The sequence below is a fragment of the Lagopus muta genome, chromosome 1, assembly GCF_023343835.1.
Source record: "Lagopus muta isolate bLagMut1 chromosome 1, bLagMut1 primary, whole genome shotgun sequence".
Classification (NCBI taxonomy): Eukaryota; Metazoa; Chordata; class Aves; order Galliformes; family Phasianidae; genus Lagopus; species Lagopus muta.
Genome location: NC_064433.1, coordinates 29,252,626 through 29,274,646, shown reverse-complemented (window position 1 = coordinate 29,274,646; position 22,021 = coordinate 29,252,626). Strand labels below are relative to the sequence as shown.

The 22,021-nt window shown below is 43.4% G+C and overlaps 1 protein-coding gene across 3 annotated transcripts in view; it reads left to right on the top strand.

Annotated features, from left to right (window-relative positions):
* Positions 1 to 22,021, top strand: part of PRICKLE1 (prickle planar cell polarity protein 1) — an 85,423-nt gene that overhangs the window by 14,924 nt on the left and 48,478 nt on the right. The window contains exon 1 of one of the 3 annotated variants that reach the window (XM_048926494.1): positions 6,688 to 6,843. The exons of 1 other annotated variant lie outside the window; for it this stretch is intronic. The gene's annotated coding sequence lies outside the window, so the exon portion shown is untranslated. Of the gene's footprint in view, positions 1 to 6,687; positions 6,844 to 17,967; positions 17,987 to 22,021 lie in introns of those variants that run through there. One more of the 3 variants, XM_048926503.1, reaches the window with a different exon arrangement.

The following is a 22,021-nucleotide window of genomic DNA, read 5'->3' as shown; positions in this document are numbered from 1 at the left end:
TACTTAATATAAATAAAATGCATTTCATCTAGCCGAGAGGAGAGAGACAAGAAATACCTCTAATGACATTACCATATCTGCTTAACATTAGAGGTCTAGCTAAAATGCCATTTAAACATGAATGAATTCTGTTCCCCCTTTTGATTAAACAAAACAACAGCTACTTAGGTAAACATGGTGATGGAATACATTTTTCTGAGTGTGTGTGTATTATTTGCAAACCTTGCCTTTGTCGCTTCTGAACTGATTGCTACAGTACATGTTGTTGAGGCAAAAGGACCTTAAGGACTATGAGACGACACATATCTAAACCATAGCCCTAATCACACCTGAATGCATATTCTCAGTACATGAATTTCAAATCTATCTAAATATTTGCACTCTGCTTATTACCACACTCATCCTATCAGCATCAAAACAATGACATGTGAGGCTATTATTTGTAAGTAATAGCTGCACTCGGTCATATAGCAGTGATAGCAAATAGCGATTGCCTCTGGAGAAGTGTTCATCCCTGGTGTTTAAAAATCCCCTCATCTTAACAATCCTTTTGAAATACTTTGGGCATTCGGAACAGAAAAATGATTTGTGATGTTCATGACCTTCCTGTTTGCTACTTTGGTGGAAGAGCATTTTATGCATGTCATTTTTTAGTATGACAGTCAAAAACAGCTTAACATAGAATCATCACAGAATCATAGAATGGGCTGTGTTGAAAAGGATCACAGTGATCATCTATTTTCAACCCCCCTGCTATGTGCAGGTCGCCAACCACCAGACCAGGCTGCCCAGAGCCACATCCAGCCTGGCCTTGAATGCCTCCAGGGATGGGGCATCCACAGCCTCCTTGGGCAACCTGTTCCAGTGCAGCACCACCCTCTGTGTGAAAAACTTCCTCATAATATCTAACCTAAACCTGCCCTGTCTCAGTTTAAAACCATTCCCCCTTGTCCTATCAGTATCAATCCACGTAAACAGCCATTCCCCCTCCTGTTTATATGCCCCCTTCAAGTACTGGAAGGCCACAAGGAGATCTCCTCAGAGCCTTCTCCAAAAACATGTCAAGACAAAGCTCACACGTCAGAGATCTTTGCTTTTGTCTGAGTCCAACTGACAGAGAAATTACCTCATAATCAGTGTTTTTAATGAAGAATAACACCTCTATTTTTACTGATTCTTAGAGATGCTTTTTCTAGGTATATTACACATAGACAAAGGGACATTTTCCATTGATTTAAACATCCAGCAGGTCACTCCTGTATTGATGGAAATAATAACTCAATTAATAAATTCAAAACTCTATAAAATCTGCAAAACCAAATCCTTGCAATAATAGAAATTTATCCATGCTTCTTTGAATCTAAATTCTGGATTCTACACATATGAAATACATAGTATGATTATTGTAGGAAATAATACAGATCAAACTCAGAATAAATTTAGCGTGGGAATTAAATTTTACATTATTTTTAGGAGTATGTTTTAATTTTTGTAGCACTGGTGGGTTGGTCACATCATAATGGAGGAGACTAAAAACTATAATCATGTCAGCATCTTTGCTTTAGACAGAAATAATGCATGGGGAAAAACAGCAAACATTTCAGGAGGCAAACATCATCTGTGTCCCCACATGTGAATAAGCTCCAGCAGATTACACTTCTGTACAATCACTACTCAGCGCCTCAATCAGGCTACTCACATTTTAATTTCAATTTGCTTTAATTGCCAGAATTGTAATTTCAAAAGAAATTATTGGTACAGAATCCAATAGTATTTTATCTTAATTGCAGCTCATTCTTCATGTCATCTATTCTTTGAGGATGATGAATAATTGATTTACATGATTTCCCACAATTATTTGATGAGTAATCAATGGCATTCAATCAATTTGTTTAGTGATCATACTTGGCAATTTACATTTAAGTGAAAGATTAAGATCTCCTGTGCAGTCAAATAATGATCTCTGTTTAAATCATGTTAGGACAGTAACACAGTGAAACAAAAGCTGATTGAGCTAGGAGTTGGCTTGTCAAAGAAGGACAAATGGTGGGAAGCATTAGCCTTAACTTCTAACACTCTGGCTTCTCAAAGTGTAAATTTTAAGAGAATCAAATTTAATAACAGCATCAGTGGTACTTATTCAAATTAATATCTATTTCCTTCTATCAAATCTTTTCCGCGTATTGCTTACAAATCTGAGTTGGTCTTATGAACTAATGAGCGAATAATCAAATGCCTCAGTGCACATGGGATCAGTCATATGCTTTCCAGCTGTTCCATCTCTCCAAGTGAGGACAACAGAAGGTTGTTCCATCTCAGCATCTCCTGTGCAAATGGAAACATCTCCAGGCAATGAAGTGGCCATATTCTTGAGGAAAAAGCTGTGAAAAATCCATGCTAGCCTCTGAGGAGTACCAACAGAAGACTAATGCCTCGGAGGGCTGGGAAACCTATTCAAAGGTCACTGGGTTTCTTAGTTTTCATCTGCAGCTAGTGAAATGCAGAGATTTTTGCCATTATTTCTGGAAAACAATCAGATTCATTGAGACCACTCCAAAGGCAGAGTACAATCATCTGCAGTTGGACGGGGTACAGAGATGTTCGGCTGCCTTCCAGGAGTTGCTCCAACCCCACAGCAGCTAGCAGGGCTGTCTCCGGCTCAGAGGGAAGAGAACAACAGCGCATCTCAGGAACAGACGGCGATTATTTGCACGTATGGCACATGAAATGTTGTTCATTTCCTCTTGGTCACATTGCCCATTTTATCCTAGTCCAGAGGAGATTACTGAGCTAGAAGAACTGATGGAGAAGTCTGTGACTGAAGGCAGGGTGTGAGGCCTTCTTGTAAGAATGACATTTTAGTCCAGGTAGAGAGGACAGAGAGACTTAAAAGCTATGGAAGATTCCTAGGAATGAAATCCATAAGGGTTTTTTTTATCAGGCCATGCGCTTTTACACAGAGATTATGAAGACTCATGTAGCTGAAAATGTTACAGAGCCAAGGGTTGAGGCCAAAACAAATAAAAAAGGCAAAAAAAAACAACCAAGGAGAGCTCTTACACAGAAACGAAGGACTGTTGCAAAAATTAATCGGAAAAAGAGATGGCTTATCCTGAAACAAAACTTGAACTGGAAAACCCAAGAGCTCAGCACCTCTCCCAAATGCAGGCAGGCATCTTGGTTCTAGCTCTGTAGTGGGATGAAATTACCTCCCTCTTGCCTGCATTATATCCAGGTTTGTAGAGGATAAGAACACAAACCTGGATTCTAGGATGGAGTCCTAGCTCTTCAGCCTATGCCTGACTTGAATAGCTAAGGGCAGGCTTCCAGTTGCACTGCAAAGGCCACCCAGCCTTCAGAGAGGGTTTGATGGAGACCTTTGGGATGCCTGTGGGTACAGAGAAGGAAAGTGGTGTGCCTGATGGAACTGGGGAAAGCAATCCTCAAAGCACTGAAATTGTGAAAACTCAGTTCTAGCATTCATTCATTTACAAACATTCAACAGTTTGTAAAACTGTTTTTTAAGCCCGGGCTATAATGGCTGATAAAGAACATATTGCTAGATACAAGCCAAAGAAAAGAGTTGGTTTGATAAGAATCAGCATGGGAGTGTTTATACCTATTTCCTTCAGGTAGCCTACATTATTTGATTCCATAGTAGTCCAGGAAGACCAAATGTAGAGCTAGAACAAGGTGTTCTCATTAGGTGTCCTCATTACTATTATTCACTGATGTGCTTCTATACAACTCAAACACTGCACAAATATTAACTCAACCTTATAAGACACATGTCATGAAAGACAGTTTTATTTTCTTATGGAAACAGGGAAACTGCGGCATTCCTATTGCTATTTGGAAGTAAAAAAAAAAAAGGAAAAATGGCCATTGTACCCATCCTTAAAGGCATAGTAAGCAATAAAGAAAACGTTTAAAATCCAATGTACAGTGTTGCAGAAAGTGAGGAACAGCACTGTCTCTCCACAAAATCTCCAAATGATCCAAGAAGCTGCCCAGCATTTCACAGCAGTAAGCAAAGGTAAAGCAGAACAAAACAGCCCAATCTGACTTGATTAAAAGAAAATCCAAGTCTCATCCTTAATCTGATGCCAGTTTTATTCTAAGTCCACAGTATAACTACCATTTAGACAGGCACCTGTGGGGTGGCCCAGTGCCAGGATTATACCACAGTGCTTCACTCACTCTCCATTTCCAGAGACAAGCACTGTCTATGGCCCCATACCTTAACTGTTTTGGCAACAAGATGGCACAATCAGATCTGCATCTCCTGTTGTGGCTGGATCCAACATCTCCAGGTCACAGGATCCTGTACCTATGTGGTTGGAAAGGACTTCTGAAGGCAGTTAGTGCAAGCAGGGAGAGCCTCAAAGCTTCATCAGTACTAGGTGGGATTTCTGCTGCCCAGCTCACAAGCTGGTTTTACTCACCTATTTGCAGTTCAGTTGTAACTTTCTACATATAATTTATGCAAAAGAAGATTTCTGTGTCTTCTTGACTACCAAGGCTAGCTAGACCTTTCAGATATGAAAACATGGGATACTCTAAGAATAATAAGAAATAATAAAAGTAGTGACTGAAAGAGGTTAAAACTGGGAAAGAAGGTCTTACAGGCTGTTCCAGGCATTTCCCATTTACCCATGCTTTCTGGGGTACCTGTGTGTCTATACTCACACTTCAGAAACTTTTCACACTTCACATATTCAAGAAGGATTCTGTAATGTAGGCTAAAAATTGCATTCCTCGCATGAAATTCATTATATCTGTCAGCATCACTTTCTAGAGAAAAATCCTAAATATGACACAAATTTTAGGATGTATATTATAAGTACATTAGGTAAGCACTGCCCACCGTTCCATGCAAGTTGGATTTTTTACTATGCCAAGGTAATAAAGCTGAGGCTCATACCAGTATTAAACTTACATATTGCCAGGTTAGATGTCTTTTCTTGCATAAATATTTATGAAATATTCAGTAGCAATTTAAAATAGATGAATGGCTATTTTGGGGCATATCCGCTGTGCAAATTTTATTTATTACTGCTCCCAACCCAGTTCAGGGTCAAAGCTGACAAACCTCCAAACTGTGTAGCCTTCGGAACAGTGAGAAGTGCATCCAGTGAAAACAGCAACCAGTATGTAAGGTCGGGATGCAGCAAAACCAAAGAAAATGCAAAAAATTGATCAAGAACGTCACAACCCCTTCCTCAGTACTTACACTTGTGGCTTGCATTTTTTAATTAATTATAGGCTCAGAGAATCATTAAGGTCAGAAAAAACCACTAAGATTATTCAGTGCAACAACTGACCCATCCCCACACGCCCAGTAACCATGTCCCTCGGTGCCACATCTCTGTGGTTCTTGGACACCTCCCAGGATGGTGATGCCACCCAATACCTGGGCAGTCAATTCCAATGCTTCACCACTCTTTCTGAGAAGAAATCTTTCCTAAAATCCAACTTGAAATGCTATCTCCCACTGCTCACGGGGTTACAGGTGCATTTTCATTCCTGAACAAACACAGTGTCATGTCATCCCCAGTGAGGAGTTACGTTGGTAGTTTGGACAAGCTTTATTTCTGTCTATGTAGTGGAAACCATAGCAGGCTGCTTGGGAAGCAGGTGTGCTGGATTTGCATTGCAGACATGGCTGTGGTATGGGTGAATTACATTTCTGTCACAAGCTTCCCAGGCTACCCAGATGGTTAAGTAGAAATGAAGAGTTTACAGCTTAATTAGAGGCATTTATAAGTGAGGATCAGATAAACAGAAATACAACTTAAAAGAGGGCATTGGCCATAAATTCTTTCATTCCAGATTCAGATCTGCTAATATATGACTGTAAACACCTCCGACAAGGTTATTTACAAGCCAAGCAATATGATTTCCTATACCTCTGGAGCTTGAAGTGGGAAGAAGTAAATGATGGAAATCAAGCAGTGCTGCAAACACAGACTAAATATATTTAGATCTTGGTGATAAGTGCTACAGAGAGGCTCAGAGAGGTGGCATGGGAGAATACAGGACAGGGGACAAGGAGAACCAGCACAGCAGATGGCTGCAGGCACTTCTGCCACCACTGCTATCCTTTTCTTCTTTTTCCTTTTTGAAAGTATGCTTTCCCTCCTCCCCTCCACTCCCCCATTTCTACTTCATCCCTCATGTGTCTTCTTAAACTACATCGAACCTCATCCTGATGGCAGAAGCGATGGAGACTGCCTGTAAGGAGGTGTCACCTGTTTGCCTGTGCTTTCTTTGAAAATTCCACACAGACGCAATCTGGAAGTGCTTATTTTCAGACTTCACTCAGATTTAAGAGGAGCCGTTTGGCGATGCGGATCCCGCTCCCAGAGCCGTGCAAAATTAAGCACGTCTATACGGCATCGTTAAACAGCCCCATTCTCACCGACACGGCCCAGTTCAGCACCGAGGAGGGGAAAACCGTTGTGAAGCCCCCAAACGGGGAGACAGCGCGGCTCGCGGGGCTCTCGCAGCGCCTCAGCGAGCTCCAGCGGGCAGCGTCCCGCCCGCCCCACCCCGCGGGTGAACGAAGCCCCGCCTCGAACGCGCCCCTCGGCCCGACCCCGCCCCTCTCCCCGCCCCGCCGGGTTGGCGGCAGCCAATGGGCGCAGCGGGAGGCGACGGTCGCCGTCCCGGGCGCGGAGCGGCGGAGCCCCATTAGGGCGGGGAGCGGGCGCGGGGCTCGGCCACTCGTGGCGGGTGCGGGGCGCGGCGAGGTTCCTGGCTCGTCTTCTTCCGCGCCGCCTCTCTGCTGTCAATGCGCGCGGCTGCGGCCCCCACCCGGGAGCGCGTCGCCGCGGCTCGGAGGTAAGCGGGGGCAGCGGGCGGGTGGCGGCGGTGCCCGATGACAAGCGGGCTGCTCCTCTCCCGTCTCACCGAGAGGGCCCCCGGAACGCAGCGGGGCTGTCAGCGCGGTGCCGTCAGCGCGGTGCCGGCGGGGCTGAGCCGCGGTCTGTCACCCAGCCCCTCGGGGCGAGCCTGAACGCAGCGTGCTGCCGGACAGCCCGTGCGGAGGGCTTAGAGGATAACGGCGCGCGTTCTCCGCGGGCTGGAACCGAAAAGGCGTCGCAGATGAACGAAAAGTTCGGGTTGCGTCACTCCGCTGCGATCGTCGAGCTGCCGGGGTTTGGTGCGGCTGCCCCTCTGCCCAGCTGCGGGGTTTGACGGCAGGCATTGCCGCCCGGCAGGCAGTGCCGCACGCTCGCCCTCACGGCGCAGCGCCGCTCAAGCGCGGCTGTAGCGGTGCCGGTCGCTTAGCGGGGGTCTTGTCCCGGACGGGCGGCTCCGCGGCGCTGCCCTCCGGCTGTGCGGCAGAAGGGATCGCGCCGAAGCAACCCGCGTCAGCCCGTTGCAGCCGTGCCGCCGGCTGGGCGAGGTGTGCGCCTGGGGACCCGACAGGGTTAATGGCTGAGCTGTAAAGATTGGAGGCAGATGTGGGCGAGAGCAACAGGCGGCTCTGGCTTTCCCTAATATCCTGTCGTATGATAACTCTGAAGAAGGTAATTGTTTAAAAAAAAAAAAAAAAAAATCTGTTTCAATTTAAGATTTATTAAGCAAGAAGAGCCGTGTGTAAACACCAGAATCCTTTCCTAGCTTAGAAAGGAGAAAAAAAAAAAACAAAAAAACTCTCAAATGTTAGCGGGACTTAAAGGGGGCGAGTGCAAGCTGTGGGTGCATTGCATTGCCATGCCTGAGTGCAAGCAGATTATCAGCCTCCTTTCCGCTTCATCCTGCTTCTTGCGGGGATGAGGACACTTAACTCTGGCTTTTTGGAAAATGGCTTCTGTGCTTCTTTTCTAGCAAACCGGTTCTTTCCAGCGCTTTGTGAGGCATTTAGGGTGCGTGAAAAGATCCCAAATGTCCTCCCCGGGAGGAGAAGGAGCGAGAGGGCAGGGCCGGGTTCCACTCAGACCTATAATAAGTGGGGAGTGTGCGTTTGTGTGCGAGGCAGAGATGTGAGGAGTGACTTGGCTCTCTAATGACCTGGCTTTGCAGAACTTCAAGAGTTTCGTCTGTCTCCCCCTATGGTTATAATAAGAGATTAAATGCGTTTGGCATGTTTAATTAATTAGCATATGAAAATCAGATGGCTTTGACTTTGTCATTGTTTTCCTGTGAAACTCTTCTACGCTAATGAACGTCTACAGTTTATGAAGTAATTTAAATTGATTTGGTTCGTATTATGTCTCTGCTCCCCTTTTAATGCTTCAGCCTTTGTGTCGCAGCCTGGAAGTCTTCTCCCTTTGTACCATAGGTCTTGCACAACATATTGTCATCACTTACCGTGCACAGCTTCTCCCAGCACAGACAGAAAGCTGAGCTTCAACATGAAGGCACTGTTTGCTTGGGTGCTGGGTCTCGTGCATTCCAGGGGTAATTGTATGTGCAGTGATGAAGACCGTGTAAAACAAACAAAACATGCTGGGTTTTGTTTTCCTTTCTACCACTGCTGTCCTCAAGTAGAGATCCCTGCTGTGGCTGCCAGGGTTGTAACCATGCATACCCCAAGACATCACTTCTTGTTTTCATCCTGACAAAGTGATCTCTTTCTGTAATTCTAGGAAAATAGTTCTGCGGTCTTGCACTGTGTTAAGGATACCTGAATATGTGCTAGGTGTGTGTAATGGCCAAGTGGCATGTGTCAGTATCAACTTGCTTGTACTGAGTGTAGAGCTTCAGCCTGACCAGCACTGTTTTGTTTATGCTCTTTTAAATGGAGGTAAACTTGAGGTTGGCTGTGACCACTGGTATATACTCCTTGTGAGCCATGCATGCTTTGGTCCTGCTCCTGGAAGTGCTTATACCAGTGCATAGCTTTTACTCATATGCTTGAACTGTTTGGCTTAGGAGTTGTGTGATGGGAAGAAGCAGTGTGGAAGGGTGCAATGCAGCAGTCCCTGTCTGCCCCCTTCCACCCCATGGCAAAAAATGATGGGGAGAAACGTGTTTTACGAGTTTTAATGCACTGAAGTCATGATGTTTCTGGCAGAAAGACCAAGATAGGCTATCACATCGCTTCACAATTTGCTGAAATTACATATTTCTCTTACAGAAGCAATTCCTTGGCTGGTGTCTGAAGGATATTTCCAGTTACTGAAATGCATTTTTCAAGTGCTATGCTATAATTCTTTGTATCTTGCTTGCTTATATTGTGCTATTGTGATCTTTTTTTGTTGGTTGGATGGTGTTTTTTGTTTTGTTTTTCTTTTATGTAGAAAGTAATCAAATGATTGTCAACACAAGCTGACAACTCTTAAGAAAAAAAAAACCCTGCAGAAGAATATGTTTAAGTGTACAGAATGAGTGAAGTGCTCAGACATAAGAGGCACAAGCCAATACAAACACTTGTAGTACTTCTAAAATATCTGTACATGGCAGCTTCTTGCTCGATTACCTTTTCTTGGCACTTTGCCTGGAAGGCAAACTTCTAATAGGTTCTTAAATACAACCGTAAGTTCTTCAGGATGATTTGGGGCCTATCAAGCTCGGAGTGCTGATCTAGCTAAGAGACCTCTGGTAGATGGCCTTTCAGGCAGGCCTTCCATTTCCAGTGGGTTATATATCAACAAAAACTGTGTCATTGCAGTTGTTCTGTGCTGATGTTGTGCACTCCTGCCTAAAGCATTGATTGATAGCCCCCAGTAGCTTTTGCTGTTCTTCTTTCCTTCGTTGTCCTTTCTGCTGTGCCCCCTCACCTTCCAGTTCTACTGAGTTGGCAAAAGCTGGTAAAAGTACTATGGAATGTGCTGATAGACTTCTACCTGCAACAGTTTAGTGTGGCTACCCTTCTTTTATCAGAGCACTGATGCCACAGCTTGTAACTACAGTCTTTGACTTTAGAAACAATTGTGGTTGTTGTTGTTTTGTTGGTTTTATTTTAAATGTTTCTGGTTGCACGCAATATTGGTTTTGTGGAGATGCCACGTGCCAAAAAAAAAACCAACAAAAAAAAAAACACTTCCAACCGCCTCCCAAATATTGAAATATGGTTGATTTGCTTTTATTTTACGTAAGTTTTGTTTCCTGTGATATTTTTATCCTTTTTATAGCATGGTGCCTTCTAATCTCGCACCAACTGGCCCCAATCTTAATATCATATGATCTCAGAACCAGGTTTCTCTGACGGCAGCGTGCCAAAACCATGTCTAATCTGTGTGTTAATGCAGCATATACAACAGCTCTGGCTTCTCACAGGGTTTGATCACTGATTTGTATAATTGCAACCAGCGTGATTAAAAAATCTGCATGTCAATATCATGATGCCTATAATAAAACCTGCAGATGTTTTTAAAACAGGGTGATGTCAGTCTTCAATTTTTTTGTTTTTTTTAAAGAGTCTCTGCTGTCCAAGAATCTTCATTTCTGAAGGTGTTTGAGTGGTCTGAAAGTCGCGTAGATGTAGCTACAAATGTAGCAATGTGGACTTCCAGTCATTCTGATCTTGCATGTTCTCACACTGCAAGAGAGCTGTGTCTTCTCTTGCTAGTCTCTACGTATACATTTTTCACTTCAGTCCCTTGAGTTGTGGTTGAACCTTTAAGGGTATCCAAACACATACTGGTATGTCACTCCTCTTCAGTATTCCTCGTGAGAGCAAACAGCCCTCCTCTGACAGAAGTGCTGTAACTGTTCAGCTTTGCCCCCCTTCCTTTCCTATGATCTCCCCAATTAGTGAATTCACCACGTGACAGAGGTGGTGCTAGCTCAGCCAGAGCCTCCTAGCTGCTCAAGCTCTCCCTCTCAGCCAGCCCAGCACATGGCTTGCCTGACACTGCCTGCACCCATGGCCTATTGCTCTTGCAACACAAATGTGCAGTAACCAGGGGACAAACTTAAAGCCTCCTTGCACTTTCAAGCGTGGATCAACTTGTCTAACCACAGCAGAAGCTGAGTGGTTCAAAAATGTGTTTAAAAACCAGTGAGTGATTAACGAAGGTGTTTTTTAAAAGATCTTTTTGTAATCAAGTGTTATAGTTATGCACCCAGAAGTTCAAAAGTGGTTGTAGAGAAATTAAATGTTTGTGTGTCTGCTTTATGATTAAAGTATTTTGACTTGTATGACATTTATGGAAAGGGGCTAAACTATTTTTGCAAGTTCAGTGTTTCTGTAGAAAAATAAAAGCTTCAGAAGCTGAGATGACAAGTCAAAATGTGAATATTTATACTCTTGTAAATGAATTTTATGGAAGCATTGAAGAAATGTCTGAACATAATGTATTTGCATCTCTGTATACAAACTGCAAAATGAATTATGCTAGGTCTAGAACCTCGCTGGTGAATTGCAGATGTCTTTTGTACATACATATGGCTTTGAGAGCTTTGAACTGTTTCCTCAAGCTTCACTCATCAGAAAGATCGTATGGATAACTTCATTGCGAGATTTTTTTCCTCTCTTGTTTGCAAAGCATGTTGGATCTGTTTGATAAATATTGAGTTCCAATTCATCCAAGGACTGAAATGAGTTAGTTCTGTACATATGGAATATGGGAGTGAGATGCACGGAGGATATGTTTATAGTTAGCAAAATTAATAGTTGGAAGCGAATGCAAAGGAACCTAAGCCTCAACAGCTTGGCAGGCCAATAGCCAATGTATGTCTTTGAGCACTGCCAAGCATGTAGCAAGCATGCTGAGCTCTCATCTGTACAGAGGTACAAGAAACATGCCTAACTTCCAGCCTTCTGACAATGTTACCTGGAGCACAGTTTTGCTCTATCTTTGTAGTAATGTGGATTTCAGCCAGCATCTGCTGTGGGTACCATTAGCACATGAAAGCAGTGGGAGCTGCCTGAAGAAGGCCAGCAGTTGTGTTATGGCAGCTTTTTTCCACAGCCTTTGTCCCCTTTTGTGAGGCATTGACTGACATGGGAAGGGTATAGGGGGTGGAGGTGAGTGTCAGGGTGAGAGTGGAGAGCACTTTATGGTAAGTGGGAACCCCAGTTATTGCATTTAAGTATGAGCTGCCAACAAGTTGTTGAAGTGCCATCTCTGGCGGCACTCCACCAGTTGGACACAATCCTGAGAGTACTCCCAGCAAAGGATGAGCTGTTGGGTGGGCTACTGAGCTGGGAGCTCTGCAACTACTGTGAACCCGGGAAGCACTGAGCCTTACCCAGCCCTTCCTACAGTCAGGCTATTTGGGCAGTCTTTGCGGGGGATTTCAGATGCTATGACACTGTAGTTTAGCAGTCCAGGCTAACAGCCAATTGATTTATCAACATATGGTTTTTCCGCTTTTCCTGTTGCGTAAAATGGATTATATTTTTTGTGCCAGAGTAGCTGGCAGCTTCTTGAAGTAGCTGCTGCTATTTTGAACTTGACTGATGTAGCTGTATGAACTGAAGTGACCACAGTGACAAGTGGGCATCTGTTTCATTGTCACATATCTACAGCCAGTCAGGTTTCTATGCAAAATCTCTGCTGATGATCAGAGCTGTATTGTTTAGTTCTGAATCTGTCACCTTTTAGGCTCGAATTTCAATGGATTTGTTTTCAGTGTCTCTTTATTGTATATCGTGCTATGGCTATCATTTCTGACCTATTAGTTGCTAAGCACATCTTAATGTCTTAGAATTGGTGGTGTAGAGAGGTACTGATATTATAGAAACTCTTGGCTGTGACATAATAGCACAGTTATACTTCCTAGCTGTCTTTTAAGAATTGAGGCAATACCAGGCTGCTGTTCATTTAAGAGTGAAGTTCCCTATTCTTTTTTTTTTCTTTATACAAGTCAGCATTCAACATTTAAGCAACTACTCCAAAGCATTTTGAATTGGATATTCAAGAGATGCTTGTTCTTGGGTCTCTTTTTACCTTCCCACAGCACTGGAAGTAGACTAATGCTTTGACATAACAACTCTCATGGAAACTAGCAGGTAGATCTTGAATTATGTGACTTGTTTCTTCAGTCGGTGAAGTCATCCTCCTTTGTACAATTCTGTGCATTTACCTTCTTCCTGTGTTGTTGCATACTAAATCAGTCAGTACTTAATGCCATTGTGGGAAGAGAATCCAGACTTGCTTTTCAAAAGGAAACTTCAGACATGCATATCTACTGGAGTGGGGTGGAATGCTTAAGTATGTGAGCTGCAACACCAGTTGTGCACACAAATGAGGGTGGGAAAGAGCATCTGCAAGCAGGCAGTGACTGTGTGTTCCAGCAGTGTTGGACTCTGAGCAATGGTTGACTTCAACTTTGCAGTAGGATGGTAGATGTGATACAGAAATGAACTCATGTAGTCCCTTTTTGTGTTCCTTGCCAGGGTGGTGAAAGAGTTGCTTTCTAATCACATGCTGCTGCTGCTACCCAGAGATATGGTGATAAAGTGGTAACTTCAGATATGCCTTGCTGGTCAACTTCAATTTCAGTAGGCCCTCAGCAGGTCTGTACCATTAAGTTGTTCTGCCACCTCTAAATCAACCAGTACTTTGTCAGACTTGACTTCCTTGGGAAGTGTTGGTCTCAGTAGCTAATGTAGACCCTGAAGAGTCTGGGAGGATCTCTTATTTGAGCTTGGATGTGAGTCATTGTTAGGCACCGTTTTCTGGTACAAGAATAATTCCATCTCTTGTACCTCACTTCCTAACTCTAGTGAGAAGAAAGTCAGTTCTTTGCAAATGAAGTGGTCCTGTACTCGTTCTATAGAATATCAGTAAGAAAATATAAATCAAAGATGTCTGTCAGAAAATCTAAATGTAATACTTCCATAATTTTGTTATAAAGCAGTGTAACAACTGGACATCTGACTTCTTCATGCTAATCCCAAGTCTTTAAAAAGAGAAAAAAACCAAACTGGATAAGCTGCAAGCTCCCCACCACCACCCCAGCCAGAGCCTCTATGCTTGCATTCACTTGTGTACTCTGTTGGTTTCACAGTTCATATACTTGTGTTGTTTTTTTAAATCTGCCCCTGCACTCTGGTGGGAAACATATCTGCAGTTTCCTTTCAAACGCACAAGGCTTGATTCTCCTCTCACAATGACATAAATTGTGAAGAACTCTGCTCAAATCAATGAACGTAAAGACATGTAAAATGGGGTGAGAGAAGAGCCCAGCCTCTGCTTTCTATTTTTAAGTGAGCCTGGTTTAACCAAAAACTGTTCAGTGTGGCACTGTGACTTCATGTTGTAGATATCAGTTGCTATACTTGTTTCTCTTCATACATAATGTTTCATTTTCATATATAATATATTACAGCTAGTACTCAGAATAATGACGCACATTTCTTTAATACCACAGTACTACTACATCAAGTTTTGTAGTTAATAACTAGTATACTGGTAAAGTACTTACTTTGCTAGGATCAGACCCTACAAAAAGCCTGCAGCATAGCTGTATTTCTGTGCAAGTCCCAAAGGAAAGAAGGCTAGATTGACTACAGCCATACAACTTTAACTTCCTTTGTGGTTTTCTACTGCTGTAGTTCTCATCTGTGAATCGCGTTCCTTGTTATCCAGCTTCTAGATACTCGTTCTTCATAAACAACCCTCTTTCAGCTGTTGCTTTTCCTGTGCTTGAGAATCATTTGGCTCCATTCTTATGTTTTGTACATACTCAAGAATTTATTTTAACTTCAAATTTTCCCTGAACTGCTAAGTACTTGGCAATAAACTTGGAATATCCACACAGTTTCTGCCATTGCCTACATTTTGGTGGTTGTTCACATTTGTTTATTTTTTGGCAATGGATTATGGACCTTAATTACCATCAGTAGTCAAATAACTGAATGAGATTATACAGCAGTGCTATAAAAACTGTTCACGCTGGCTATGATCTGTGCATGTGTGGATGTCTTTGAAAACAGTCACTTCATTCATTAACCAGTGCAGCAGGCTCCAACCCTACCACGATTTAGTTTTTGAAATTAATGCAGTGTTCTCTCCCTAACTGAAACATTGCTTTGACTGCTTCTTTTTACAGTTTAAAAAATAACATGAAGTAGCTGACTCCTGTAGTGTTTTTTAACTTGGAGTAGATTTAACGGCTTATTTGAATTTGTTGCTTGAATGGCAAATTGCCCATGTGTGAAAGGAAGTCTCTTTAAGCCTGAAGACCATGGTAGGCTGAGTGTATCGCTTAGTCTTTATCTCTGATGTGACTGTGATGTGAGTGAACACCCTATCATGTTTAGCCTCTTCTGTTCAGTCCTTAAGCTTTCCTCTCCAGCTTTAATCTGTGCCCTTCATTCTCCCCAAGACAATGGTTTGTTTAACCAATATGTAATGGTGTTTATACATCAGCTTATCAGTGAAGTATCAGGTATAGACAATGCAGCAGAAGCATGCTATGCTACAGAGGCTGTTGCAGAGCTATCATTCACATGGCTTCACAGCCACAGAAGTTCTCCATGACCAGTTTCTACCTTCTTGAAAACAGAGGGTTTTTCCCTCATCTCTGCTAAGTTTCATGTTACTCAGCCTGGGGAGAAAGAATTCTGGATACTTGCTCACTTAATTCATCATAGCGAACTTACTGTAGCTTAACTGTGTCACTTCAGAGGTCTGACACTGAGGTAGCATGGGAATGGCAGCTAAAGCAGAGTGTGTGGATCAGTGCTGCTGAGATGAGTCACCATGGCTCTGTGCAGCAGTGCTTGTCTGCAGCTGATGTGAGGAATGATGACAGGGCAGATACATATGCTTGACATACGATCGTCAATCAGATGTGCTCTTATTTCAGAGCTCATACCTCTCACGATTGTTTTGATAGAGTAGTCCTTAGTGTGGAAGAGGGAATTGGCAGTCTTCTTAGTGCAGATGAATGTTGTCCCAGCAGCAGGTTTTGTACACTACTAATCTGATGGCTTTGAGGTGTTTTTCATGCCATTTTCAAAGTGAGACTTGTTGGTAATTACAGTGCATAGCTGGAAGAAAAAGTAGTTTTGGTAGTATTTTCAATGTATAAGCTCTGCTATACAAAAGTTGTCTTTGAGTACGTGATGGGGAAGCAGGGAGGTCCACAGCTAGAGTATGAGAGAGTGAGAAAATCAGTCCATTTGATGTTGCTGGATGCAGAGATGACTTAAGCCTTAAATATTTGCCAAGCAATCTGAAGCACCTTACCAACTTCAGGAGTGAAGCATCTTCCATTGGAAAGGTGCAGCATTGCATCCAGATTTGAGTTTGTCAACTGCAGCCAATCGCATAGCAACATTGATGACTGAGGCCTCTGAAAAGACTTCAGTCACCTTCTGCTGTGTGGAAAAATGAGTTACAGAAGACTTGGCCTCATGGTATTAAGATATATTTGGAGAGATGTGTCAGAGCCTGAACTTATTTGGGCAGTTGTTTCCACAAGTGTAGAGTTGATGGTGCAATACTTCTCCAAGCCAGTCTGCTTTGGAAGCAGCAGTTAGCTTAAAGTAAATTTTAAAAAGCAATCTTTCTGGTAATGACAGAGCTATTTTCTTGCAATCTTGGTTTGTATGTAGATATCCTAATAATATCCTAATATCCTAATAATATTCTAATATCCTAATAATCTGTGACCATTGGATAGGTTATGATCAGTCTATTCCAAGCCTCATGTAAAAAATGGTTTTCTAGCACACAGATGCTGTTGGACTGAATACACACGTTGTGTTGCAATAAGCACAAATGCAGGGGATCAGGAGCATATGGCACTGCTTACGCAATCTTTCTGTTCAGATAGATGTCCGTGTCATGATATTCAAAGTAGGGGAGTGTTTAAAATGCTGCTAGAATATGCATCTGTGCAGGACAGAAGACATTCATAATTGAGGGGGAATAAAGCAACGTTAAAAATAAATGCTAACAGGCTTTGTGATCTATCGGGCTACTGGTTAACATTGTTTCTGAGCTTCATCCTGGGGAGCAGCTCCAGAACGGAGATGTTCCCGTGGCTGTGAAGCCAGTCAGTGCTGGATGTGCATCACCGGCGTGGCTGCCTGAGGTGTAGGGGGATCCCAGAAGGAGCGGCCATTACAGGCTGACCTGAGAAAGATCACTTGAAACTGCATAGGTGTCAAAGGCATAGAACGAATGACAGCGCGGCATGATTTTGCTTAGATACTGAGGCGCAGGGCTCGTGTTTTAACTACTGGTTTTTTTGTTTTTTTTTTAAAGAAAGCCAGGCTTCTCGCAGTGCCTCTGTGGGACTCTTGAAGCCGAGCTCGGCGGGTGGCGGCCCTCACGGAGCAGCAGGAGGCCGCTGGGTGGCACTCGAGAGCCGGCGGCGGGCAGGATGCCGCGGGGCCGGCGTGCTGCGGGGCGGCGCTGTGCGGAAGGTCCCACGGGAAGCACCGGGTGCGGGGCAGTAAGGGCGGCCGTGCTGCTTTCAGGACGCTTCATCACACGGCGTTGCTTTAGGACGTCTTTAAAGGGTCTGCTCCGTGACACTGAGAACAAAATAAATGCTTTTTTTTCTTTTTGTTCTTCGAATTGTTATAATTCTTCTTGCAGTGAGCAAAATAAATGAATTTAAAGGCCAGACGGTGCTCTGACAATGCGAAAGAGCCCTGGTTTTTCCCCTTTCTCTGTTGTTTACATCTCTATCGATCTGCTGCTTTTCAAAAACTGCACTGCAACGAAATGAAATGGGCGTAAAGGTCCTGGCCATTACGTTCAGAAACCTGCCTGCATGAGCACCTCGGCAGCGATAGCACTCCTCATTTCCCTGCCTGCAGTAGGTGCAACTGTCCTTTGAGGGGTCTGAGAGCACAGCATGAAATGAGCGCTCAGGTTCATGGAAGATGGAAGGCAAGAAGCCAAAGCGGCAGTGGACTGTGTGAGGCACTGCGCTCCCCTGCAGCTTTTACTTGCCAGGCCTTTCCCTAGCCAGCCCTCACAGGAGGATTGCTGCCTGCTGTGGTGGCTGTGGTGTGGGGATGTGAGTGCTCTGGAGGGAGGCACAGCCTGATAACAGCCGCTCCACAAACACGGGAGACAATGGAGGAAAACCAAACACTTTGAAGTCTGTCTCCAGGACCCTGGTAAGCTGCCCTGACTAGTTTAACTAGGCCCGGGAGAGGAGGAAGAAGTGGGCTTTGCTGAATACCTCAAGGAGCACTTCCTTATCTCTCATTCTTAGAGAGCCTTTGCGATGAAGTGAGCCTGTCCTGCAGATATGGCAGTAAGATAGGCCTACCTGAAATGGCAGGAGAGGTGCATCTGATTGGGTTAAGCATTCATGGGTCCCTGTGTACATACTGTTAACGTTAGATAATAAAGAAGCTGATTGGGATCGGGCCATTGGCCGTTCTTTCAAAGGAAAGACAGTAGGTGCTAAATTCAGGTCTGAGTGACCTGCTTGGCGTACGTGCTGTGGCTGTCATAGGTTTACTCTACTGCCCTTGAAAAGAGAAAGAGCACCTTAAAAGGTCGGGAAGCAACTGGCTGTTTCCAGTGGTGCAGAGTGACCCTTGGGCAGGAGAGGGATGCAACTCAACTAGCAAATGGGAAAAAAAAGGCACCAGCTGTGCAGCACGCAGCCAGATCTGCACATGTGGAAGGATCAAAGCTGCTGAAAGCTGAACCCCAAGCTCTGTGCATAGTGATCCTCCTTCACTTCAGGGGGAGTAGTCCAGCCACATAAGTGTTACATATGGGCAAAATATTCCCAAGTATTCAGAAAATCTTATACAGAAAAGAAGTGGGAAGGAGTTGCTGGCACAACTCGAGCATTTGGCCAACCTCACCAAAATATTGTTTAAAAGTAAAGCGGTGGTTTTCTTGGAATGTTAGGCATATGGTTTGAGCATTTTTAGCTTAATCCTTGTGTTACCCTGTTCACATGTTAAGTGTTACTGACTTTATAGCTTTTGTGACAGGAATGTAAGACAGAGGTGCTAGTAATGGGTTGCCTGAGTGGCAGGCATCAAAGCCAGTATCAAACAGACAGAAAGCATTTTTATCTTCTGCAAATACTGGTTAGTGCTACGCCAAATAAAGACCTGCCCCCCGACGTGTGTATCCTTCTTCCCACAAGAGAAACAAAACATTCTTTTGAGTTTTTTTGTTCTTTGAATTCAATCTTGGGAAAGGAAACCCTTGGTAGTAAATAATTAGGTTAGGAGGTAGCAGGATGGACTTAAATGAAAGTGCCTCCTTCAGCAATTCCTCTTCCATCTTAATTGTACAATGGACTTTCTCAGCACTGCTTCCTGGTATTCATCCGACCCTGAGTACCTGTAACAATTAACGCTCTCCCACATGGCTCACAAACCCTTGGTCAGTGTTTAACAGTGTGTTTGTGTGTGGCAGCAGCTTAACCTCTCCTTGAGGAATCTTTCTGTCCTCATTCTACCTGTCTTCCTTGTCCTTTCCTCCCCGTTGCTTGTGGCTCGTGTATTCAATTTAAATACAGACTTGAAATACTGGCATCACAGAGCAAGAGCAGCATCTCCTCTGTCTTCAAAAGAAGCTTTAGTTGCATCAAAATACCAGTTTTTAATCGTGTATCTGTAGTAGTCCTCATCTAATCTGCTGTTCACACCTGCGTATCAATTTGTTATAGTCATAAGCTGCTGATAGGAGCATGCTGTTTCACTCTCTTAGTTGAAAAAAATGAAGTGAGTTTTGGGACTCCTCTGAGGCTTCTCTTACTGCTTCTAAGGCTTTTCTACTGTTGTCTTCACATTCTGGACTTGAGCAGAGTACTGCCATAGTGGTTGCCTCTCAGTTGGAGCTTGGCTCTGTGGTGCTTTGTTCTGGCACAAAAGGCTGCCCACTGTGACCTTGTGCCTTGAGGAGAGCTGAAGGATGCCATAAAATGGGGTGTAACTGGTGCCTCTTCTACATTGTAAGGCTGTCTTAAAAGCTGAAGAGGTGGATGGGATATTTGCCTTGCAGGTTTCTAAGCACCCTGATGTTGCGCTCTTATGCAGTGTCTTGGAGACACTGAACATGGTTTTAAAGCAATTTCTAACTTTGAGAGATGGGTGTCAGTAAACACCAAGATCTTGTTATGAAGAGAGGAGCCTTGGCAACAGTGTAGTAGTATTGGTATAGAAACAAGAAGGTATTAACAAGATACAGGGATGTGAAAGCAAGAGCTAGCTATGAAATACATATTGTCCAGTGCATAGCTTCACTATTGGGTGACAGGAAGCTAGACCTTCAGTGCTGTGCTACTTGCAGAGCTTACTGGTGTGGAATGGGTGCAGGTAGTCTCAGTCTGCAAAGCACTTATTAACTAGTGATAGCAGTAGCTAAAAAAACCCAAACCATCATTCCCATCCACCTCCAGTGAGAAAATGAAAATGGTCAGCACTGAAGTTCTTGTGTGCTTTTGGAATATGGGAGCTGTCTCTCCTACGTGACAGCTTTCACTCCCGATTGCTCAGCCCTGGGGATAGCTTTATTATGCAATCATGAGGCATTAAAATTGCTGTAGAGGAGTGCTCAGTGTTGTGTTACTGCTCTTGGAAAGGAAAACGAGCCTGAAATGTTTGAATATGTAGTTGCATCTGCGATATCAATCCTTTGAACTTCAGTGGTTAGAGCACTTCAGGATTCAGTAGCGCATGTTGTTTGTGATGATCTTCTTGATCTTGAGATACCTACTTGGACTGCTCAAAAAGGTGACTCTAAGGATCAAAGTTACATGGATTCTACGCCAAAAGAGATAATTACTGGAAATAAATTTACTCGTGAGAGTGACTGACAAATAGATTGAAATCTTCAGAACAAGGGAGGAATGGGAACGGCCCTTACTTTTTAAGCAGTTTTTTTAAGGATAAAAAATGCTAACGAATAACTAAGTGTTTTAACAAACATGCTTTGCATTTAAAAATACAAATATTTTTATTTGAAGCTCAGAATATGATAAATCTTACTGGAAGTACTAAGTGTTTTGTCTGCCTGACCGCTTCCTACCCATTAAAAAACTGGACGTACGTTGGATTGATAAGGTGTAACCCTGGAACTGCTTCCTGTACGTGATCTTTTAAAATTCTTTTCTTATCACGTTCTAATCATGTCTGGCAACATGACACACGCCTTCAGGGGATGACAGACTGTGGTCATGTGGGATTTTTGTTTTCAAGTCTTCTAGCATAAATTTTGGGAAGCTTATGTTGATCAGGTAACACTTCTGCTTCTGAGTGGATTGTGTGCTGTCTGCACGCCCACATGTATTATGTATGAGTAGTGCAGGAGCACAGAAAGTTGACAGTATGGACAACAGTCTTCAGCTGATATTCCATATTTCAATATTTATGCTGTAAGTAGAGCAGGTTAAGGTTCAGCAGGATTATTAGCTCAAGGAAAGCCTAGTGATATAAATGCAATTGTCCTCATCTCAGTACTGCTTCAATCTCAAAAAAAGAATCAAAGCAGACAAGCATAGTTCTGCTGTCCTTTGTGTGAATTCGGACCAGTAAGCCTTGCCAGGCTCCAGAAGGGCCTTGGTGGAGCTCCAGCATTGCTGGAATCCCAGAGTCAGTAACATGCCTGTGCAGCTCTGCCAGTGCAACCTGATGTTGGGTTCCTGTTGCCTACTAGTCCTATGGCAAATTGACAGTGAGAGGATTTCATGAAGATATAATCTAGTGCTATTAAAAAGTAAGCCATTGTTTCAACTGTCTTTACAGAACCACTTGTTTGTGGATGTCACTATTGTCCTTCTCCCCCCATGCTTCAGGTATCAAACGTCTTTCCTGGAAGCTATATTAAGAGTGAAAGTAGTAGGGTTGATCAGTGGGAAACTCCTTTTTTATTCTATAGGATACTCTTCATAATACGTGCTGGTTTTTGTCTCTGTTCATCTCTTCCAATAACCTTTTTCTCATACTCTTTTCCTTGAAAGTTAGATGCCTCTAATAGAAATTTAGATTTTTTCCAAAGGCTTCTTCCCCTTCACGGAAATGTCAGAGATGTTTGTGTCTTATTTGACTAAACAAGGCTGCTCAAGCAAGTTCAGGAGGGTTCACATTACACAGGTGACTACTGCTGAACACTTCTGCACAGCAACAGCTCTGTTTCATAAATTTAGCCTAAAATAATCACTGCCCAATTCAGGCAGTCTC